This window comes from Lissotriton helveticus, chromosome 5_1, assembly GCF_964261635.1.
Source record: "Lissotriton helveticus chromosome 5_1, aLisHel1.1, whole genome shotgun sequence".
NCBI classification, from domain to species: domain Eukaryota; kingdom Metazoa; phylum Chordata; class Amphibia; order Caudata; family Salamandridae; genus Lissotriton; species Lissotriton helveticus.
The window spans coordinates 1,656,227,095-1,656,249,383 of record NC_136065.1 but is presented as its reverse complement, the minus strand read 5'-3'; the positions used below and the strand labels follow the sequence as shown (position 1 = coordinate 1,656,249,383).

Sequence of the window (22,289 nt, the reverse complement as noted above, 5' to 3'; positions counted from 1 at the left end):
TTCGCAAGGATGCACTTTGTGGAACATTATATGCCAAAGGCTGGTTATGTATTTTGCATAATTATGTATAATTTAGGATGCTTTTTCTGACAAGTTGCCTTTAATTTTTTTACCATTTCCAAGCTTTATTTCGATCTTGTGACCATAAAAGCAGGTACATAAAATACATACAACACAAATTTTAGGCAATAAAAACATCAATGGACATTACAAGGTATAGGGCTATACAATAAATTTAACACAATTCATACAAGTTCAAAAGATATATTAATATTTGAAGACATTTTTTAAAAAACGATTTAAACATTGATTAGATTTCTTAGTAAGATCAAGACAATAGGAAATGGCGAAGGAGCAATAATCTTATGCAGGGGGAAGTTAAAAACTTACAATGCCTATGCCACATAGAGTTAAGGAACCGAGACATGGCAAGAACAATCAGAGGGTGAGTGTCGGTTCTCAAGCCTCTAAAAGCCTCCTGTAACTGTCTAAGCCCCAGGTTCCTGAAAATTGGTAGGAGCCAGTACCTCCTGGGTACATCATATTCTGGACAAAAAAAGAAAACATTGATGGGAGTCTCATCTTGGCTATTACAGGCAGGACAACTAACAGGGGAAGCTTTGTGCCAGATCTTTGTTTATGCGTTAACCGGCAAGCAACCCAATCTAAACATAAAGTTTCCTTGCTGTAAACGGTTGTATGTCAACACGGATGAGCTCAAATGAACACCGATCTTTAAAATTAAAAAAGTCAAAGCGGCGATAATTTTAACGCCGTTCCTTGATAATATGCCCCTTGGTTTTTGGTGTGTTGATCTCTATGCCCCTATTCTTGTAAAATAGAGAGAAAGCTGTCAAGGATCCTTTTAATGCCCATTGAGGATTTAGATAGTAGCAAGGTGTCGTCCGCAAACATCATTGCTGGCACCTTGCCACGGGCGAGCTTTGGGGCATCGATGTTGTCCACCTCATTTTTTGGTCTGCCAGGGCATTAATAAAAAGACAAAACAGATTGAGGGGCAAAACACACCCCTGCCTTACACCCCTGTTCACTGGGAAGCGTGGAGTCAATTCTCTGCGTTTCCCAAATCTCACTTGGGCAAAATTTCCAGTATGCAATCTCTTGATCAAAGAGGGCAAATAGGACGGGATACCCAATTGTTCTAGGACTGCCCACTATTTGTCACGAGGCACCAAATCAAAAGCTGATTTAAAATCAACAAAAATCAAATAGAGGCTCCCACCCTCTATTGTCACCGTCTTCCAATATAATAACTGGAGACTGAAAATGTGGTCGATGGTAGACATATTTTTGCGGAACCCGGCCTGGTACAGACTCAGGATCTCACGCTCATCCACCCAAGACTGGGGCGCTCCAGGACAATCCTGGCAAACAGCTTCTAGGTTATATCAATCAGAGTGATTGGCCTGTAGTTGGTGGGCAGGAGGAAAGATCCCTTCTTATATACTGGAAACATTTCTGCCCCTAACCAGGTGTCCGGGATTTCCATGCCATTTAAAATGGCAATAAATATTACACATCAATATGGGCCCCAGATATTGGGCTGCTCCCAAAATAGGTCCCCGGGAATATTATCTGATCCAGGGACCCTTCCAAGGGGAAGCTTCCCAGTTGCACTAAGCACTTCAGTCAGAGTGAATCCTCCATCGTCTTCAGGAGGATTCCCCACAATAAGGTGTGAGGTTCCCCTGCAGGCTCTACCATGTCCTGGGTGGAATACAATGATTGAAAATGGAGTTTCCAAGCATCTGTTGCAATATTCGGCTCAATAGGTGAACTCTCTGAAGTGCTGGCTGTATGGACCTGGGTCCAAAATGCCCTCATGTCTCTATTGGTGAGGGCCTGTTTTATTGCATCCCATCTTTCAGACTTCCACTCCATTTTGGCGGACTTTAGAATATCGCTGTATAGGGCCCCCCTGATTTTTATCAGAGATGTGTCTTTTAGTTTTATAGCATCAATGAGGGCACCCTTTGCCGTTCTGCAAGATTTATTAAACCAAGTGATTTTAGGGGTCCTCTTGCCTTTGGAGTATATCAAGGGATTAAAGATGTTAGTCAAACTAATAGTCAGATCTGTATGGATAGCTGTAAGTTGAGCGATATTGCCCTTAGAGTTAGGGGTCTATGCGGCCTTCTCCATTACCAATAAAGATGGAATGATTAGGGAATACAGGGCGGTGGTCCTGCCCGGTGACTACTTCAGGGTTTCCCACCTAATTCACCTCCTGTTGTTGTCTAAAGATAGATTGGTACCAGTGGGGTTGCCAGTGGTAGGGGGGATAATGAGGTTCCAGAAGCTTAAGATCAAGTACCAGAACGTTGTGGTCGCTGTCGTGTCTTGGTCAGACAGTGAAGTCAACATCCCATTGCCATATACTTGTCCCCACCAACATGTAGTCCAATAAGGATGTTTGCCCCAGTCTATTTAAAGTGGGTTTTCCAGGTTGGTCTGACTTGGTACGACCGTTACAAGCTCTCAGCGCATGGGTTAGTGTGACTACATTGATCTGTAATACCAGAGGGTCCAAGCTATCACCGGAGGGATCAGCAGTTCAGGGATCAGCCAAATGGAATCCTCAATGGTGAGCAAAAGGTCAGTAGGGAGGGCTAGAGGCTCGGACTGGCAATTGAAATCACCACCATGGTGTTCGGGGGAACTAGCTCGAAGAATGTATTCAGCATATCTATAGTCTGGCATTCCTGGGCAAAGCACACCAGACTGGAATAGATGTTGATGAATGCAATTTTAGTCCCAGCATTAAAAGTGAGAAGGGTACACAGGATGTCATACGAAGAGGTGTTCGACTGTTCAACAGTACAGGCCAGATGTGTGACAACCCATGTGCCTAACCCACCAGATGGTCTGCCTCTGCCCCCCATGGTTGATAGCGCGTTAAAAGTTGCAAAACCCCTCATGACAGTGTCTTCTCTGGCCCAGGTTTTCTGAAACATACATATATCGTGATTTTGGACAAACTGCAATCAATCGGGATTTTGGAACTTGTTTTTGATACCAGCAATGTTCCACGTCAATACCCTCAACTGGAGACCCTGGTTCGAGGTGGCATCACACACGCTAGCACCAGCGGGGATCGTGGTTAGTGACATGTTTGACCCGGGCTCGAGGTCTGTTGCTCCCGTTTCCACTAAGGACCTATTTTCGTCCTTAGTTGCAATTGTCAGTCCTGGGATAGGGGAGGGTTGGTTATTTGATACCTCTAGGATAACACCTACCCAGCCTTGCTGTCCCAGGTGGGCTTTTTAAGATGAGGTTCCCCAAAGGCGACTAGGGTCTCTCCAGCAATGTTTAGGGAGTGCAGCCCTGTGGCTTTTAGATTAGGGTCTCTATTAACCCCCCCTGGACTAAACCTATTTGCTAATGGAACATTATACTGTGTTCTGAACGGTTGGTCAAAAGAAAAATGTGGTTGTAACCAGTGTGTAGGAGCTCTCGTGTAAGGGGTCCATAGTGATAGAGAACTACAAGAGTAAAAAAAAGACCAAACTATGTAGTCGGATCCATGTCGGTGGTGCACGAGGGCTGTGGGACTTGTCAGTCAAAATTCGGACTGTCTGAGGATTACTGAAGTTAATAACTATACAGTCTCCTTTAATTGACGTAGGGTTCTTGCCAACCCACCCCACCCTCCCCACTAATAATATCTCACCTGCCCTCTCGTAGGGAAACTGACCATGCCTGTTGAGCAAATAGAGGCACTTATTTTTCAATTCCAGCTGTGTTTCTGACTGACCAGTATTTCAGGCACACCGGTTAAAACTGCGACATAAGGGGGATAGGCTGGAGGTAAGTCGATGGTTGGAAGAGACAGGGGTGTGAGCCTGCGTGCACATTGTCTACTGGGTTAGGCACTCCCCTGTCCATCGTCTGATCAGGATGGAGGCTTGCTCTCTGCATGCAAGGGCCCCTGTTTCTAGAAGCCCCCCTCCTAGTTTGAGCCTGGTATATACCGGCTTCCTCTCCAGGGGAGTGAACGTTGCCCACTTTCTCGGCTCTAGGCAGGCCTATCTTGGCAGTGCTCGTGGTGGCAGGGCAAGATGGAATAATGGAAGTACCACCTCTGGGTGATGGAGGTTGCCATACTTTGTTCGTCTGAATACTGCAGCCTTTCTTCTCCACTATGGTCGGCAAAACATTGACCAGAGGGTTGTCAAGCACACACAGGACGGGCATCTGGCCGCTAATTTTGCTCCCAAGATGGAGCGCTAACTCTTACTTGACAATAGCCCTCACCTGTGCCTCTAGTTCCACTAACAAGTTCCTCACCCATGGACAGTTTTGTGACGGTTTGAGGGGGATTCTACCACTCCTCCTAGTCTAACTGGATCATCCTCACTCGGGCAGGTTTCTGGACTGTCCTTTTTGTTTGTTCCTTTCCCATTTCCTGTTTTTCTCCTCGTGGCTTTGGGCAGGGTGGTGTTTGTTCTACCATTGCCGGTTTTCGGTTTAACTGGGGAGGGATGTATGGGTGATGACAAAATCTCGCTTGGTCCTGATACAGATTTTGATGGACTAAGGATAGAGCCCGGACTAGATTGTACAGAGATAGGTGGCCCTTGGGTTTGAAGGAAAAGGCATGGGGTTAAGGATAGTCGCCTCTCAGTGAGCTCAATTTCAGTCGACACTACCCCGATAGCTCTCTGTAGCATCCTATCAATTGACATTTGGGGCAGTGGGGCCGGTAATAGCACTGAAGGTTCTTTTTTGGATACACAACCACGCTTCCCCATGTCCAAAGCAAAATGAGAGACTATCGTGCAAGTAGTGCAAAAGAAGAAACTGAATAAACACAAGTTCAAGGGACAGAATGGTCAACTAATTACCGAGCTACTGTATTTTAGGGTTGGTCAGGAACCTAACAAAACTTGGCCCCATAGGACAAAAAAAGTGCAACGTGATAATAAGTTTAGCATCAAAAGAGCATATAAATATGGACCATACAGTGCAAGGTGCTGAGAGCTAGCAGAGTCAGGCCTCTAAAGACAAAAGTGCAACATGTTAATGTATTTAGCAACAAAAGGGCATGTAAACACAGACCATAAAGTGCAAGGTGCTGAGGGCTAGCAGGATCTGGTCCCAAAGAACTAAAGTACGAGGTGCTTGATGTATTTAGCAACTATGATAGGCATGTAAAAAATGTACTCCTGATAAAATATGTTATATAATGTCCCGATTTTAAATATAAAACAAGTCCAATAGGGTCCAGTCGTCCAACACCGGAGTAAAAGACAGTTATTGGTAGTGTACCCTGTCAGCTTGGCCATAGAGCAAACCAGTCCCAAATATCTACATGAGGGGAAATGTCAGCTGAAAGTACAAGGGCTATTAGAAAGAGAGAGGCTCACAATACCTTTCTGTACCTTTTTGTCGTCTCTTGTAAAGCACGAGGACCTGGGCCCTTAGAATTAAGGTGGTTGGCCAAGCCCTGCCTCTTCGTGGCGATGACGGGAAAGGACGGGCCCGCCCTTGGCCTGGGCACCCCCGCGCATGTCCCGCGCTGGGAAAGGTCGGCGGTCGTTTTCAAGTGCCTACGGGCGCGAGTGTAGCGTCACGGGTGTAAAGGCTGCTGGGAGGTGTAGTTTGTACTTCTGCTGTTCTCCTCATGGTGAGGCTAGGGTGAGCTATGCCCTTCCCCTCATGCAGGAAGGACTCAGCAACCAGACTCTTAGGCGACCCACTCTGCGGGAGGTCGGCGGTGCTTTACAAGCGCCTCCGGGCGCGAGTGAAGCGTCACGGGTGTAAAAGCTGCTGGGAGGTGTAGTTTGTATTTCTGCTGTTCTCCTCACGGGGTGGCTAGGGTGACTATGCCGTTCCCCTCACAGCAGGAAGAATTCAGCAACCGGACCCTTAGGCATCCCGCGCTGCCGGAGGTCAGCGGTGCTTTTCAAGCTCCTCCTGACGCGAGTGTAGCGTTGTGGTGTAAAGGCTGTTGGGAGGTGTAGTTTGTACTTCTGCTGTTCTCCTCACGGCGTGGCTAGGGTGAACTATGCTGTTCCCCTCACGGCATGAAGGATTATGCAACCGGACCCTTAGGCACAGAAGGTAATTACATGGAATTCGCACACCCCTACTCAGCACCAGCATATGATTTAGAAGTGATGATTTTAAATTGACTACATAAACTGAATAAGCACTCTCCCGCCTTGAGCTACCCCTCTCTTCTCTCTCAAAATATGTCATACTGTGTATAGCTCGATAGGTGGTGCAGCAGTGAAGGGCCTATGTTGTCAATCCATTATAAATCAGTAGTGTATTACTTACTGCCTATTCCTGGAAGGTGCAAACATGTTTTATGTTCAAGATGGGAAGAACATGAACTTAGGAACTCTCTCACTGCAACAGCTCATTCCTTCTCTTATGATCCCAGACGAGAACTCATTTGGGTTACCCTGGGCTCAGCCAAGACAACTCGGTCTGGCTTTTGGGTGACCACAGTCCAGAAGGAATTTTCTCTTCTTCATGATGTTGTTTCATAAAACCGCTTTTATTAGGATAGCTATTCAGTACCCAAATATAGCATTACTGAGTGATGCTAATATATGGGATGACCTGATTTCTGGCCCATTTAATATTGCATGCATTTTGTTCTTAGATTTCTCACAAACAGTGGTCAATCCCATACCCTTGATTTATTTTAAACTGACTAAGTGACTTGTCACATTTCTAACTTGCAGATCAGTAGTGGCCGATTATTCAAGTGGAGGGAGAGCGGTCCACACGCACGCAAACACATATAAACACTCACACAAACACATGCATATGCACACACACACCAATTCACGGACACACAATCACAAATACACATACATTCATACATACAAACATGCATGCACCAAACAGGTGATCTTGGGTGACAGGAGGGAAGCGTCGGTGGTTCCTAACGATTGTGACTGCAACCTCCTCCCATTTGGCTGAGCTGGTCAGCCAATGAGAAGAGGCAGCAGTGCGCTACTCATCACAGAGTGGGATTGGGTCAGTAAGACTGCTAACCGCACCCCACTATGTGACAGGTATCATTGATGGTGTTATCGACTGTCCAGGAATCTGTCTGGGACACAGTCAGGGAGTTGGACAAGTAATGGCGACTATATAGAAAATGTAAGCAGAAAGAGAAGTACGGTATTGCTGAGGATCACACAGGAAGTCAGAAGAGAAAAGGGATCCAAAAGCAAAGCCTGCACAAGGGAACAAGATAGCTAAGACTCAGAAAGCATAGGCACCCTAGAGGCGGTTTAGCATTCAGAATAACAAGATGAAAGTCAATCAATCAATCACAGACATTTATAGAGCGCACTACTTACCCGTAGGGTCTCAAGGCGCTTGGGGGGGGGGGGGGTGCCGTTACTGCTCGAATAGCCAGGTCTTCAGCTTCTTCCTGAATGAGAGGTGGTCTTGGGTCAGGCGCAGGTCGGTCGGGAGGGAGTTCCAGGTCTTGGCGGCGAGGTAGGAGAAGGACCTTCCTCCCTGTTGTCGCTCTTCGGATGCGGGGGACGGCGGCGAGGGCGTGGCTGGCTGATCGGAGGTGGCGTTTCGGAGCGTAGAAGTTGATTCGGTTGTTGAGGTAGCTCGGGCCTTGGTCGTGTAAGGCTTTGTGTGCGTGGGTGAGGAGACGGAAGGTGATTCTTTTGTTGACGGGGAGCCAGTGCAGGTCTCTCAGATGTCCGGAGATGTGGCTGTTGCGAGGGATGTCGAGGATGAGTCTGGCTGAGGCGTTCTGGATCCGCTGGAGTCTCTTCTGGAGCTTGGCGGTAGTACCGGCGTAGAGGGCGTTGCCGTAGTCCAGTCGGCTGGTGACGAGGGCCTGGGTGACGGTCTTCCTGGTCTCGGTGGGGATCCACCAGAAGATCTTCCGTAGCATGCGCAGGATGTTGAAGCATGATGAGGAGACGGCGTTGACTTGTCTGGTCATGGAGAGCGAGGAGTCCAGGATGAAGCCCAGGTTGCGTGCATGGTCTGTCGGTTTGGGTGCGGTGCCCAGGACGGGGGGCCACCAGGAGTCGTCCCAGGCGGAGGGCGAGGAGCCCAGGATGAGAACCTCCGTCTTGTCTGAGTTCAGTTTCAGGCGGCTGGTCGTCATCCACTCGGCTACATCTTTCATCCCTTCGTGCAGGTTGGCTCTGGCGGCGGCGGGGTCGTTGGTCAGGGACAGGATCAGCTGGGTGTCGTCGGCGTAGGAGATTATGTTGAGGTTGTGTTGGCGTGCGATGGCCGCGAGGGGGCTCATGTAGATGTTGAAGAGGGTGGGGCTCAGAGATGATCCTTGGGGGACGCCGCAGATGACTTCGGTGGCCTCTGACTTGTACGGTGGTAGGCGGACTCTCTGCGTTCTTCCGTCGAGGAAGGAGATGATCCAATCCAGTGCCTTCTCCTGGATTCCGACATTGCTGAGGCGATGCACTAGGGTGCGGTGGCAGACCGTGTCGAATGCCGCGGAGAGGTCTAGGAGGATGAGGGCCGCTGTGTCTCCGTTGTCCATCAGGGCTCGGATGTCGTCGGTGGCAGCGATGAGGGCGGTCTCGGTGCTGTGGTTGGCTCGGAAGCCAGACTGTGAGGGGTCGAGGGATCCATTCGTCTCGAGGAAGGCGGCAAGCTGTTTGTTGACGGTCTTCTCGATGACTTTTGCTGGAAACGGGAGGAGCGAGATGGGGCGGTAGTTCTTGAGTTCGGTGGGGTCCGCTGTGGGTTTCTTGAGTAGAGCGTTGAGTTCGGCGTGCTTCCAGCTCTCGGGGAAGGTGGCGGAGTCGAAGCAGGTGTTGATAATGTCCTGTAGGTGGGGTGCGATGATAGCGTCGGCTTTGTTGAAGACGTGGTGAGGGCAGGGGTCGGTCGGAGATCCGGAGTGGACGGAGTTCATCATGCGGACCGTGTCTTCGGTGCTGATCGGGGTCCAGGTGCGGAGGGTGGTGGTGGGTGGCGTTGCTGCGGTCATGGCGTGCGTCGGTTGGCTGCTGAAGCTGTTGTGTATGTCCGCGATCTTGTTGTGGAAGTAGGCGGCGAGGGAGTTGCAGAGGTCTTGCGATGGGGTGATGTCGTTGCTTCCTGCGCTGGGGTTGGAGAGCTCTTTCACGATGTTAAAGAGTTCCTTGCAGTTGTGTGCGTTGTTGTCCAGTCGGTCCTTGAATGCAGTTTCTTGGCGGTGCGGATCAGTTGGTGGTGCTTCCGGGTGGCGAGCTTGAGGGTGGTCATGTTGTTCGGTGTAGGTTCCCTTCTCCAGACTTTCTCGAGGGCTCGGCAGTTCTTCTTGGAGCTCTTGAGTTCGTCGGTGAACCATGGTGCTTTCTTGCTGCCGGGTCTGCTGGGCGGGGTCCTCAGAGGGGCGAGTTCGTCTGCGCAGTTGCTGATCCACTTCGTGAGGTTGTCGGCGGCCTGGCTGGGGTTCGCTGAGCTGGCAGGTGGGTGCTGGCTCAGGGAGGCGGCGAGTTGGTCGGCTGTGATCTTGTTCCAGCTTCTTCGAGCCACCTGTTGCTGGTGGTGGTGGGTCGTCGTTCTTTTGAAGGTGAAGTGGACGCAGCTGTGGTCCGTCCAGTGGAGTCCTGTGGCGTGGCTGAAGACGATGTCTGTGCTGGATGAGAAGACGGCGTCGAGTGTGTGTCCGGCGAGGTGGGTGGGGGTGGACACCAGCTGCTTGAGTCCAAGGTTGGCGAGGTTGTCGAGCAGGGTGCTGGTGTTGCGGTCGTTGTTGTTCTCCAGGTGGAAGTTGAGGTCCCCCAGGAGGATGTAGTCAGCGGAGCGGAGGGCGTGCGGGCTGATGAAGTCGGCGATGTCCTCGCTAAATTGAGTGCGTGGTCCCGGGGGTCGGTAGATCAGGGTGCCTCTGAGGGTGGTCTTCGGGTCGGTGTGGATCTGGAAATGCAGGTGCTCGGCGGTGGTTAGGGTGTCGTCGGTGCTGGTCGTGATGCGGACGGTGTTCTTGTGGATGATGGCGATGCCTCCTCCCATCTGGTTGGCGGTGCGGTCCCTCCGGGTGATCTTGTAGCCCTCTGGGATGGCGATGGCGATGTCGGGCGCTGAAGAGGCGTTCATCCAGGTCTCCGTGAGGAAGGCAACGTCCGAGGCTGCGGTGTCTAGGAGGTTCCAGAGTTCGATGGCGTGTCTGTGGACGGAGCGGGTGTTGAGCAGGATGCACTTGAGGTGGTTGCTGCTGGTGTTAGGCTTGGTGGACGCTGGTGCAGTGCAGGTCCGGATGCAGGTGAATTTGCAGGCGTGGCAGCTGAAGGGCCGTGGGTGTGCTTCGGAGTAGCTCGGTAGCATCCCTGGGTCCCGCCGGTGTTGAGAGCGATGAGTTCGGTGGCGTCGTAGGACAGTCGAGTCGTCTTCCGTCGGTGGGGTCCAGGGGTCCTGGCACTGGGCGCGGTCCAGGCGCGGACGGGCGCAGACGGGCTTACCTTTGGCGCGCCTTCGGCGCACAATCGGCGCGCCCGCTGCGCGTGACCGCTGCGCGTTTGCACGGTCGCCATATATGGCGAAGTGCGCGGGGGGGCGGAGCAGCTGGGAGGCGGGAGCGGGGAGGGTACAGAAGGGAAAAGGGGCGGGGTTAGCGGCGGTGGCGGGAAGCGGGGAGGGAGTACGAAGGGCGGCAAGACAACAGGGCAAACAGGAAGGAAAAACGCAATTACGATCACAAAATTACAGAACAGGCACTAAGGAAAGGCAAAAACAAAACAATAACAAAACTAAACTAAACCAGCAGGCGAGCACGGACCACGCCGCTCGAAGGAGGGGGCATGGTCACGTGGCGGCAGCGAGGCAGGCAAACGAGGCAGGCAAGGCAAGGGGGCACACGCAGCAGCTGGTGGCCGTGCGGCGCGGGGGTGTCCTACAACTAGGAACTAGTGTAAGGCACTATATATATAAAACAACATTAACAATAAAGGAATTGTGGGGAAAGCACTCAGGAGCTCCACATGGTAAGGCTGAAGCTCAGTAAGTTCCTCACCCGCAATTGCTGTTATAGATACTAACTGGAAATACCTACATATAGGATATACATGCAAAGACCGAGTCTGTGGAGCTGATGCCTATTGCAACTCATAGACAATAGTCACAGTAGACATGAATCACCTCCTAGGTTGTCAGCTGTGCCCATGGATCCTGGTGATTCAGAAAAGGGGGTGGTGATGAACAGAGTGTCTGAATTAAGCAGACCACTCTTACCCAGTCCAAAGATCAGGGCTTGATCCATCACCGTTATTTAGCTCACTGCCCCATCCCAGCTCAGAACCTGGCTATATGCAAATTAGTCTGTCCCTGGCCCAGTGCATCATGGGAACAGGGCAGACCAAACTACCAAGCCAATTCTTCACCAGAAAGGAGACAAGCTTCCGGGGACCGGTTTCTGCCATTTCAGGCGTCGTCGGCCCGGCTTGCTTGAATCCTGATGGAGCAGTGAGCAAGGGTGGATCCTGGTGATCAAACAGAAACACGCAAGGTGGTAACAGCAAGGGCGTGGAACTAAATACACAGCCACAATAGACTAGGAGCTAACTAGAAGGAGTGCTTAACAGTAAAGAAGAGAAACAAGGACACATTTGGCAGAAAGCAAGTACCAAACATACAACGAAGCTAGAAGCAAGACAGTAGAACAGGAAGACAGCAAACTAGAGAGTGAAACATAGGTAATGGGATGAAAAGAAGGAACTGGGACAAGGGAAATACAGGATAGTGGATTCAATTGTGCCTTAAATAGTTCTAGTTCAGGAATCAAGGAAACAAGGAAAAGTTAAGGATCAGGAGTCTAGGTAGCAGTGAAGGCAGTACTAATTCAGAAACAAGGATAACTACAGCTCAGGAACGGAAATCAAGGAGACACTGAAGACAGTGCTGGATCAAGAACAAGAAATTGCTACAGTTCAGGAATCAAGGCGTCAAGGGAGGCCTGCAAGCAGTGTCAATCAGGAACAAGGAATAGCTGGAGCTCAGGAACTCGAACAAGGAATGACTATAGCTCAGGAATCAAGGAAACAAACAGTGCTAGTTAAGGAACAAGAAATAACTACAGCTCAGAAATCTAGAAGTCAATGTGGCACTGCAGGTAGTGCTTATTTGTGGCACAAGGAATAGCTGTGGCTCAGGAATCAAGGAACAGGGAATAACTATAGATCAGTAATCAAAGAATATCAAAAGCTCAGGAAACAAGGATATCAAAATCTCAGGAAACAAGGATTGGTCTCAGTGCAACACAGCTGCAATGACCAACACTGAACTAAAAGGAGGTGGGGCCTAAAAGAGCTCACAGTAATCACATGCATCAGGTGTGAGCAGTCCAGCAGCAGCCAAACAAAGGTGAGCAGAATTGCTCCACCCATCCTTGGCCTGCAGGAGTGGAGACAAAGCAGTGAGCAGGGAATTCTAGCTAATGCAGTTTCAAGTATGAGCAGGCTGACTTCCACCAACCCGGCATGGAATGTGAATGGATGGCAATTTCCAAGTAGTGTCCAAATTACTGAAAGTCAGTATATGCATGCAGGGGATGGTCTGGACGCTTAATAGAACACTGGAAAGTCCCACAATTCAGCCCCCTCTTGGTGGGCACGAGAGTGCATGGAGCATATCACTCAGCCCTAGGAACATCAAGGCTTAAAACTGAAATGCCCAGTTTTGAGGTTATCAATGCCCCTCCCCCTCATCATGAGAGGGAGGACCACCAAGTGATTTCCTGGGCTGAGGATGCCACGCCCACAGGCTGTGAGATCTTCAGTCCAGCTTGGCTGCCGGACTGATCATCAAGAGTTTCTGTCAGGCTTAGCCTGACAGACACTCTTCACTTTTGTAAAAAAAGTGGGGTAGCGGGGCCTCTTCAGCCTTAATGATGAGCAACTGCAGTTGCAGACTATCTACACTAGGCTACTTGGTGCATTTATTAAGATCAATGTACTTGAATACCTACAAAATATTTGTTTGGATCATATGGCAGATTGTATTTAATAAGACCCTCCAGAGTCCACAAAATACTGTCAATTTCAGCATTTATAAAACAAATGCACTCAAACCTCCGTATACTTTGTTTTGTTGGAAACACATATTGTTTTTTCCTAAACGAATGTATAAATAAGCCAAGCATATAAACCTTTTCTATGTAACAAGGAAAAACGGCAACCATGATGAATATATTATATCCTTAAAAAAAACATGATAAACTCTCACAAAGCTCAAGATATATTCACCTTAATGAAAATAAATACAACGGAAAAAACAATGATCAGAAGCGTAGTAGAATGAGAAAAACATCCAGAATAAAATAAAATATACACAGCAAACACATATAAAATCAATATCTGCACATGTATTAACATACCAGCCCAGTAAAACTGAGTGGACCAAATGCGAGAGGATGTGGCGTTGGGGCCAGAGCTGCCGACTTTGGAACTGGGGAACCAGGTTAATGTCTCACATTGGCTCAACATCCTGCGATTCTGGGAGAATCATTTAATCTCCCTGTGCCGACCAAAAATGAATGTGTCTTTGTGTAATGTTACTAGTGCAAATCAATACCTTCGGGTCTGGTTTGCACTATATAAAACTGCAAAAAAAAAGATTTTCTTCAAAAGTTTCCTTCACACTAGCGAGTGAAGTAACTAACCCTCAAAGTCCTCTGCCACAGATGCAAATCAAAAATACCCCAATAGTTCTAATGCATATTGCCAAAAGTTTTCAATGAGTTTAGCGACTAACATTCAGGGGCAAACAACCAGATTGGAGTAAGAGATGTGCTGTCTAAGACCATCTGTAGCTTGCAGTACAGTTTTCGTAAAATACTAAAATATGCCCTTTCCCCAGCACTTATGCACACACGCACACATATACAAGCCCAGTGCCATTTTCGCCTACTGTAAATTGCCGTTCTTTCACAATTAGCCCCTGATAAAGCAGACTGCATTCATGAATTGCACACTTCAAAAATGTTGAAGCCTGCCAAAACACTACGGGCAGATTTATGTTAACTGGCGCATCCCCAGGAATGCGCCAGTTAATGTGCGCCACAGTGCGCCACAGCTCCGCCACCCATGGTGCGCCGCAAGGCAGGGAAGATGCGTGATGCATCTTTCGGCGTACGGGCGGCGCATTGCTGGAGTCATGTCGCAAGTGCGATATGACTCCTGCAATGCACAGGGGCCACCCCTACAATGCATGGTGCGTCACCCTTACGCCTGCTTCAAGCAGGCGTAAGGAATTGACGTAGAAAGCCACTTTTAGGAGGCGTTCCTGCGCAGGAACGCCCCCCCCCTGCGCAGGAACGCCTCCTTATGGCGCAGGGCTTTCCAACGTGATGCATCTCCTAGATGCGTTACATTGTAAATAGGGTGCATTGTTTGCGTCGCCGTTGCATCAAATTAAGTGATGCAATTGCGGCGCAAAGAGGCGCAAGGGCCTCATAAATCTGACCCTACACTTTTATCCAGGTGCAAAATTGGCACTCAGGATGGTGAGCAATTTGTGGCTCGCATGTAATCAGGGACTTCAAAGAGTAATTGACCTTGGAACTCACTGAGTAAAAACATTTTAAAAGAAAAAACAAACTATCTTTGGGCCAGATATATATCTTGGTGGTATAGCTCTTCGGCATTGGCAACGGAGTACCTATACTGCCAGGATAATGGTCTGCCCGCAATATTTTGATGCGAGCAACCCAGAGGCTTGGCTAAGGCAGTGAATACTTAGGGGGTCATTAGGATGGCGGACGGAAGTGCCTCCGCAGCACCGGAGTATGCGGAACATGCCTATTCTCCGTCCGCCCGTTGCGGACACTCCGTCCGCCAGATCAGGATAGCAAATAGAGGTCAAAATCCGTCCGCTGCGGTAGATGATGGTCCGCCGCACAATCTCACCCAACCACGCAGCGGACGTAACCAATCCAGATACGCCGCCGTACGAACTGACGTCTACGCCCGTCCACCAAATCAAGATAGCGGAAAATACACATAAAAGCGCCGCGGAAAAACAACCTGCCTGAACACAGCGGATTCACCACAGCGACCATACCCACCACGAGCCGCTCGCCGACATGGACCCTGCACTACACGCATACCCGATACTCTACGCGATCCACCACGTCCTAGTCTTGGCCCACCATCGAGGACGACGCAGGTAGGCTACAAACATTTCACTGCCTGGTGAGGAGTACCTGCAAGGGACGTGACGTAGAGAGGGGGGAGTGACATGTAGCGGAAACGACTGATACGTGTGGAGGGCACCACCTGCAAGGGTCGTCACCCAGGTAGGGGGGAGTGGCATGTAGCGGAAACAACTGATTCTTGTGGAGGGCACCACCTGCAAGGGTCGTCACCCAGGTAGGGGGGAGTCACATGTACCGGAAACCACTGAGTCGTGTGGACGGCAGCACCTGCAAGAGTCGTGACCTAGGTAGGGGGGAGAGACATTTATCCGAACACACTGCCTTGAAGGAAAAACAAATACACACCAGCATCACACACGCAAGAATGACTCCGACAACCCAAGACACATGAATGACAACTTTATTTACACATAATCGGGGTAACATCACAGTGTAGGCTCGAGCATGGGCAGTGTGGACACCAGAGCAGGTACATCAGAGGCAGTACATCACAGGGCATACAGCAGTATGAGAACAGCAACAGGGCAGTGTGGACACCAGAGCAGGTACATCACAGGGCATACAGCAGTATGAGAACAGCAACAGGGCAGTGTGGACACCAGAGCAGGTACATCAGAGGCAGTACATCACAGGGCATAGAGCAGTATGAGAACAGCAACAGGGCAGTGTGGACACCAGAGCAGGTACATCACAGGGCATACAGCAGTATGAGAACAGCAACAGGGCAGTGTGGACACCAGAGCAGGTACATCACAGGGCATAGAGCAGTATGAGAACAGCAACAGGGCAGTGTGGACACTAGAGCAGGTACATCAGAGGCAGTACATCACAGGGCATACAGCAGTATGAGAACAGCAACAGGGCAGTGTGGACACCAGAGCAGGTACATCAGAGGCCGTACATCACAGGGCAGACAGCAGTATGAGAACAGCAACAGGGCAGTGTGGACACTAGAGCAGGTACATCAGAGGCAGTACATCACAGGGCATACAGCAGTATGAGAACAGCAACAGGGCAGTGTGGACACCAGAGCAGGTACATCAGAGGCAGTACATCACAGGGCATACAGCAGTATGAGAACAGCAACAGGGCAGTGTGGACACCAGAGCAGGTCCATCAGAGGCAGCACATGAGAGGGCATACAGCAGTATCTGAGGCACCACAAGTACGAATCACCAACAACCCGTAACAAGGTCCACAGCAGTGGAAGACTGTGTACAATGGACAATTCACACACCGTGTCCAATTACATGTGAGTGAAGACAACAGCACCTTACATCACACTATCAGGTGGATTGCGTGAAGTTCCCGCATCGGACAGACTGGCAGCACCAGAAACCGTAGTGTGACACACAGCCACAGATGTAGTGACTGACACGTGAGCCACAGACCCAGACAGACTGCCAGCACCTGAAACAGGAGTGTGAGACACAGCCACAGCCCGAGTGACCGACACATGGGCCACAGACCCAGACAGACTGCCAGCACCTGAAACAGGAGTGTGAGACACAGCCACAGCCCGAGTGACCGACACATGGGCCACAGACCCAGACAGACTGCCAGCACCTGAAACAGGAGTGTGAGACACAGCCACAGCCCGAGTGACCGACACATGGGCCACAGACCCAGACAGATTGCCAGCACCTGAAACAGGAGTGTGAGACACAGCCACAGCCCGAGTGACCGACACATGCGCCACACACCCAGACACACTGCCAGCACCTGAAACAGGAGTGTGAGACACAGCCACAGCCCGAGTGACCGACACATGCGCCACACACCCAGACACACTGCCAGCACCTGATACAGGATGAGGCACAACTGATACAGTGCCACTACATGATGCATGACAGCAAACAACAGACACAGTGCCACTACCTGACACATGCGAGTCAACTGCAGCGGCGCCACTGGGACCACTGAAATGATGAGCCACAGGGCTGTATGGGCCAGGAGGCAGGGTGGCTCTGGGAGCGGGGGATAGTTGCAATTGGCCGACATCGGGTTGGGCATGTGTCAATGGTGTGTGTTTCCGTTTCTTGGTGACATGTGACTGCACCCTGGACAGGACAGGACTGGCAAGTGGGCCTGACTGGGTAGAAATATCACCCACTGAGAGGAGGAGTGATTCCACTCCTCACCGGGTGCACTGCTTACTTCTGCTTCATTTAGAATAAAGCTAAGATGTAAGCGTTCCCGCTTGTGACAGAGCGATAAGATGTAAAACTAAGAAGAATGTAACAAGATGTGGATTATTGTGATTAAAATAAAGAAGAAGAAAACAAAAAGACTTTAACGTGTGGCACTTTGTGATGCCTGGATAAGTAAGCAGTGCACCCGGTGAGGAGTGGAATCACTCCTCCTCTCAGTGCGTTATGTTCAAACAACGCGGCAGGGCTGTCCGCGTTTTTCCGGGGAAGCACGCAACAGAAGACGATCAAAAGATTAAAACGATATAAATTGAAAAAAGAAGGTGTGCACCGTGAAACCTATACAGTGCAGTTAGAAATATCACCCACCATGGGAGGTGCATCTGCTGGCGGGGGAATGCTCTCTGGGGACGTGCTTGAGCCAGCTTGTCGTTTGCTGTGTGGCTGCCTTCTGGCCTCTGCAACATGTGGCATGGGGGATGCTACTACAGGGTCAACCTCCATCCGCTCCTGACGGGCCCTGATGGGAGTGGAGGTAAGGGGTGACTCCACTGCGGAGACATCTGTATTCCGTTTCCCAGAAAACAGCAACCGCAGTGCATCAAGGGGTGATGTATGCCTGTCCTTGACAGCACCACTGTCCATGGGAGATGCCTTTGCCCTTGGATGTCCTATTTCCGTAGGAGGAATGATGTCTGTGGATCTTCCCTGTTCCCTGGATGGTGCCCTGTCCCAGGCAGCAGACTTGTCTTTGGTGTACACATCCCCAGGACACACCTTCTCCCTGTGTGTGTACCTGCCCCTGGGAGTGTCCGTGCTCTTCTTAGGTGCGTATGTCTTGTGACTGTCCTTGTCTCTGCCCTTGGGAGTGTCTCCATCCTTCCTAGTCTCCCTGCCCTTGGGAGTGGCTCCTTCCTTCCCAGTCTCCCTGCCCTTGGGAGTGGCTCCTTCCTTCCTAGTCTCCCTGCCCTTGGGAGTGGCTCCTTCCTTCCTAGTCTCCCTGCCCTTGGGAGTGGCTCCTTCATTCCTAGTCTCCCTGCCCTTGGGAGTGGCTCCTTCCTTCCTAGTCTCCCTGCCCTTGGGAGTGGCTCCTTCCTTCCTAGTCTCCCTGCCCTTGGGAGTGGCTCCTTCATTCCTAGTCTCCCTGCCCTTGGGAGTGGCTCCTTCCTTCCTAGTCTCCCTGCCCTTGGGAGTGGCTCCTTCCTTCCTAGTCTCCCTGCCCTTGGGAGTGGCTCCTTCCTCCCTAGTCTCCCTGCCCTTGGGAGTGGCTCCTTCCTTCCTAGTCTCCCTGCCATTGGGAGTGGCTCCTTCCTTCCTAGTCTCCCTGCCCTTGGGAGTGGCTCCTTCCTTCCCAGTCTCCCTGCCCTTGGGAGTGGCTCCTTCCTTCCCAGTCTCCCTGCCCTTGGGAGTGGCTCCTTCCTTCCCAGTCTCCCTGCCCTTGGGAGTGGCTCCTTCCTTCCCAGTCTCCCTGCCCTTGGGAGTGGCTCCTTCCTTCCTAGTCTCCCTGCCCCTGGGAGTGTCCCTGCTCTCATGAGGTGCCTTCCTCTTCTCACTGTCCATGTCCAAGGTAGTGTCAATGGAACTGGGAGTAAGGTTTGCCTTGGGAGTACCTTGCGTGTGGGATGCCTGTGCAGCATGTGTAGCCATTGAACCCAAACCCTCTATTGGATCACGTGTCTGTACTCCACTGTCTCTGACGGTGTCTCTGTGAACAGATTTAGCTGACCTAGGGGATGGTGTCTGAGCCCTCCGAGACTTTACGTGCTGGCTGACGCTGCTTCTAGTGCAATGACCTGTGTTCGAGTCCTGGTCAGACAATTGACTCCCCCCTGAGACATCCAGTGTTGTAGATGGTGGAACAGAAGTTGCACCCAGTCCCTGCGACTGTACAATGGCAGACGACACACTGTTCCCCAATGACTGCACTGTCCTGTGTAGAGCAGCCAGATCGCCATGCATACCTTCCATGAAAGCTACCACCTGCCCCAACTTCCTATCGTGATCTTGGAAAGCATTAATCATATTGGTCTGCCCCACACACAGCTGTCGCAGCAGATCAACAGCCTCAGCACAAAGAGCATTTTGGCTCACGGAGGCCGGGGCAGCGGTTCCGGTACCGAACGCTACTCTGCTCCCCCTACTCCTGCGTGCACGAACAGTACATGGTGCAGTTGGCGGCAGGGTGGGCCCTGTGTGCTGTGTCCCGAGCAAAGGTGTTGATTGCCCACTCCCAGTCTGTGACAACAGTGCTGACTCACCAACACTGTCGGAAGATGTTGACGATGTTGTCTCCACATGCGAGTCCTCCGGGACGGTCCTGTCCCCCTCTCCGGCGCTGCCCCCTTCTGTGTCAGTCTGCGTGTGCCCGACGTCTGATCCGGATGCATTGGCTTCAAACATCTCCTCGGTCTGTGGCTGAGTGTCCTCTGCCAAAGCTGAAATTCACAGAAAAGAGGTGTAAGTCACGGCCACACTCACGTACAGTACTGGTACGGAATCCCTATTGCCATTGCTGACGATGTACTTCGATCCCCCAACCTGCACACGGGCCATCCCTACCAGTCATCCTCACACAAAATAAGTGGCGTTGCCCGTGCGACATGTACAGCATGCGGACAGGGCATGAGCAACTACATCTGCACACCAGTCTTGCCATGGGGTGACGGAGCACTACAGCATGTGCATCAACACTCAACTGCTTAGCGAGTGCCGTCTCAACATGCCGCACTGGAAAGTGACTTTTAACTGCGCCAATGTCACCAACATGGCATTGCAACGAGACGCACGATTCACGGAAGTCACTAATGTGTCTGGCCAACATAACATGCATTGCACTCACAAGCAACATTCACTGACAGTATGCTTACCGCCACGTTGCTGGTCATCCACACGCAACCGCTCGGACAGGGCAGGATGCGTCACAGCTATGATACGGTGCATGTTGGAAATGGGATCCCCGGCTGGCCAGGGCTTTCGCCAAAGCCAGTCAGAGACCACCACACCCAAGTCAGGGCAAGGGAGTTACACGCCAAGATAACCCCTACTCACCCTCTAGGTAACGTGGCGCGAGCAGCAAGGCTAAACTTGGAGGCGATGTAGGCTAAGTATTTGCGCACGCACCCCAGCAACAACAACCAAAGGCCCACCACAAAGGAAACTCCACACAAGGTTATATAAAAATAGCCTTTGTATTACACCAAAACACAGTAGATAAAACACACACTTTACAATGTGCCAGAGGCACGGGCAGAATTTACAAGGGGATATTTACAAGACAGGGCCACCTGGACCACTGTCAGGAATCAGAAGTAGCACTTTCAGAAATAGCACTTAGAACATAGAATATAGCACACAACCAGTAATCACTGGTAACCAGGATCTCACTAGCACCACCTGTACTAGGGAGAAAACAACCACCTATGTATTACAATACCTGTAGGGGTGTAAGAGGAAAACACATGATGCAATGCATAACATTCATTCAGAGGTGTAAAGGCACATGACGCATAAACAATACATTCAGAGGTGCATAAACAATAACAATTGCGCCAAACTCACGTAAGTCACCACCTGTGACTGTCCCTAGGCCAACTGGCCTCTCTGGGGCTAGGACGCCCTGTGTCCAGAGTCAGGGTCCTAAACGTAGCAGTTGCCCACAAAGTGCTGGGCAACTGGTGCAACAATGTTTGAGCCTGCCAGGGCTCAAAAACAACAGTGGGGGCTCAAGAGCCTCTCTGGGCCCTTCACAACCACTTTGGCGCCTGGAGCCTCTCTCCGGGCCCTAAGAAATAAATGTGGCCCTCCAGAGCCTCACTGGGCTCTACACACGAAATGCTGCCTTGGTGGAGCCCCTCACGGGGGACTCAACTTTGCAAATGCCCCCTGAGCCTCTGGGGCTCGTGAAGCAGAGATGCCCAACTGGCCACTTCGTCAGAGTCCCACTCGGAAATAAACAATGCCCAGGGAGCCTTTCACTAGGCTCCACACCGCGAGCACGGGAGCGCGCTACTGGGGAGGGGGGCGGACACTGTGTCCCGGTGCCCCTCCCTCCCTCTCTGTGGCCACACTCACCAGCTGTTGGCTCTCTCTGGACTCCTCGTGCTGCAGGGGCTCTGTGAGGCAGCCGGGACGTCCTCTTTGCTGCGGGCTCCTCCTACTGCCTCCTGGCGGCACTCTGGGGCTCTCCCTCGGTCGGAGCTTGGCTTCCCCAGACCGGGGGAAGCGGGGGAAGGAGTCGGCCGGTCTTCTCCTCTCCGGTGCAGGAGCGCGGGGTGGGCTCCCGTCTGCTTCCTGCCGTCCCACTAAGGCTTGCCTGACTTCCGGGTCGCGCTGCAGCCAATGGCAGCGCGGCGCTGGTAAAATGGAGGCGGGACTTCCGGGTCGCCGTCGGCAGCGCGGCGGCCTGGCAGGGTTCCTGGGCTGCGGCGGTGATTTAAACACGGGGTGAGCTCCCGATGATAAATAAATCACGCAAATATGCGGCGTGGGCAGCCGCTAGAGCAGCAAAATGCAGGGTGGGCACCTGCCTGACAAAAGCGCTCCCAAGCGCTTTGTGAGCACAAACTGCAGCGCTAGGACGAATTCAGCGCTCTCAAGCGCTAGACAGACAATCACAGCGCTCCAAGCGCTATAATCAAAAACGAAGCGCTTCCAAGCGCTAGAGGGCATAAAGCGCGCTCCTAGCGCTACAAACAGGATAAAGCGCTCCCAGGGGCAAGGACAGAGCCCCAGCAAACAAGTCCTTGGGCAGGCAGGGGGGGCAAGGCTGGGCCCAGAGCCAGCACACTGGGTCTCCAGGCAGGGAGACAGCCCAAGTGGCGGTCCTCTGGCCCAGCAGCAGCAACAGCCCCCTCAGGATCCTGGAAGAGAACCACTTCAGTGGGGACACAGCCCCATTTTTATACAGTGCATTCCTTTGTCTGAGGGTGCAGAGTGGGGGCGGAACCAGTCGCAGCTGGTTCTTGAGTACTCTGTTTACCTCAACCACCCTCTCTATTCACTGGCAGGGCTTGGGTCATTAGACA

At 51.4% G+C, this 22,289-nt stretch overlaps 1 gene segment (V, D, J or C); it reads right to left on the bottom strand.

The window, feature by feature from the left end:
* Positions 1-22,289, bottom strand: part of LOC144755687 (immunoglobulin alpha-2 heavy chain-like) — a 1,801,746-nt gene that overhangs the window by 513,780 nt on the left and 1,265,677 nt on the right.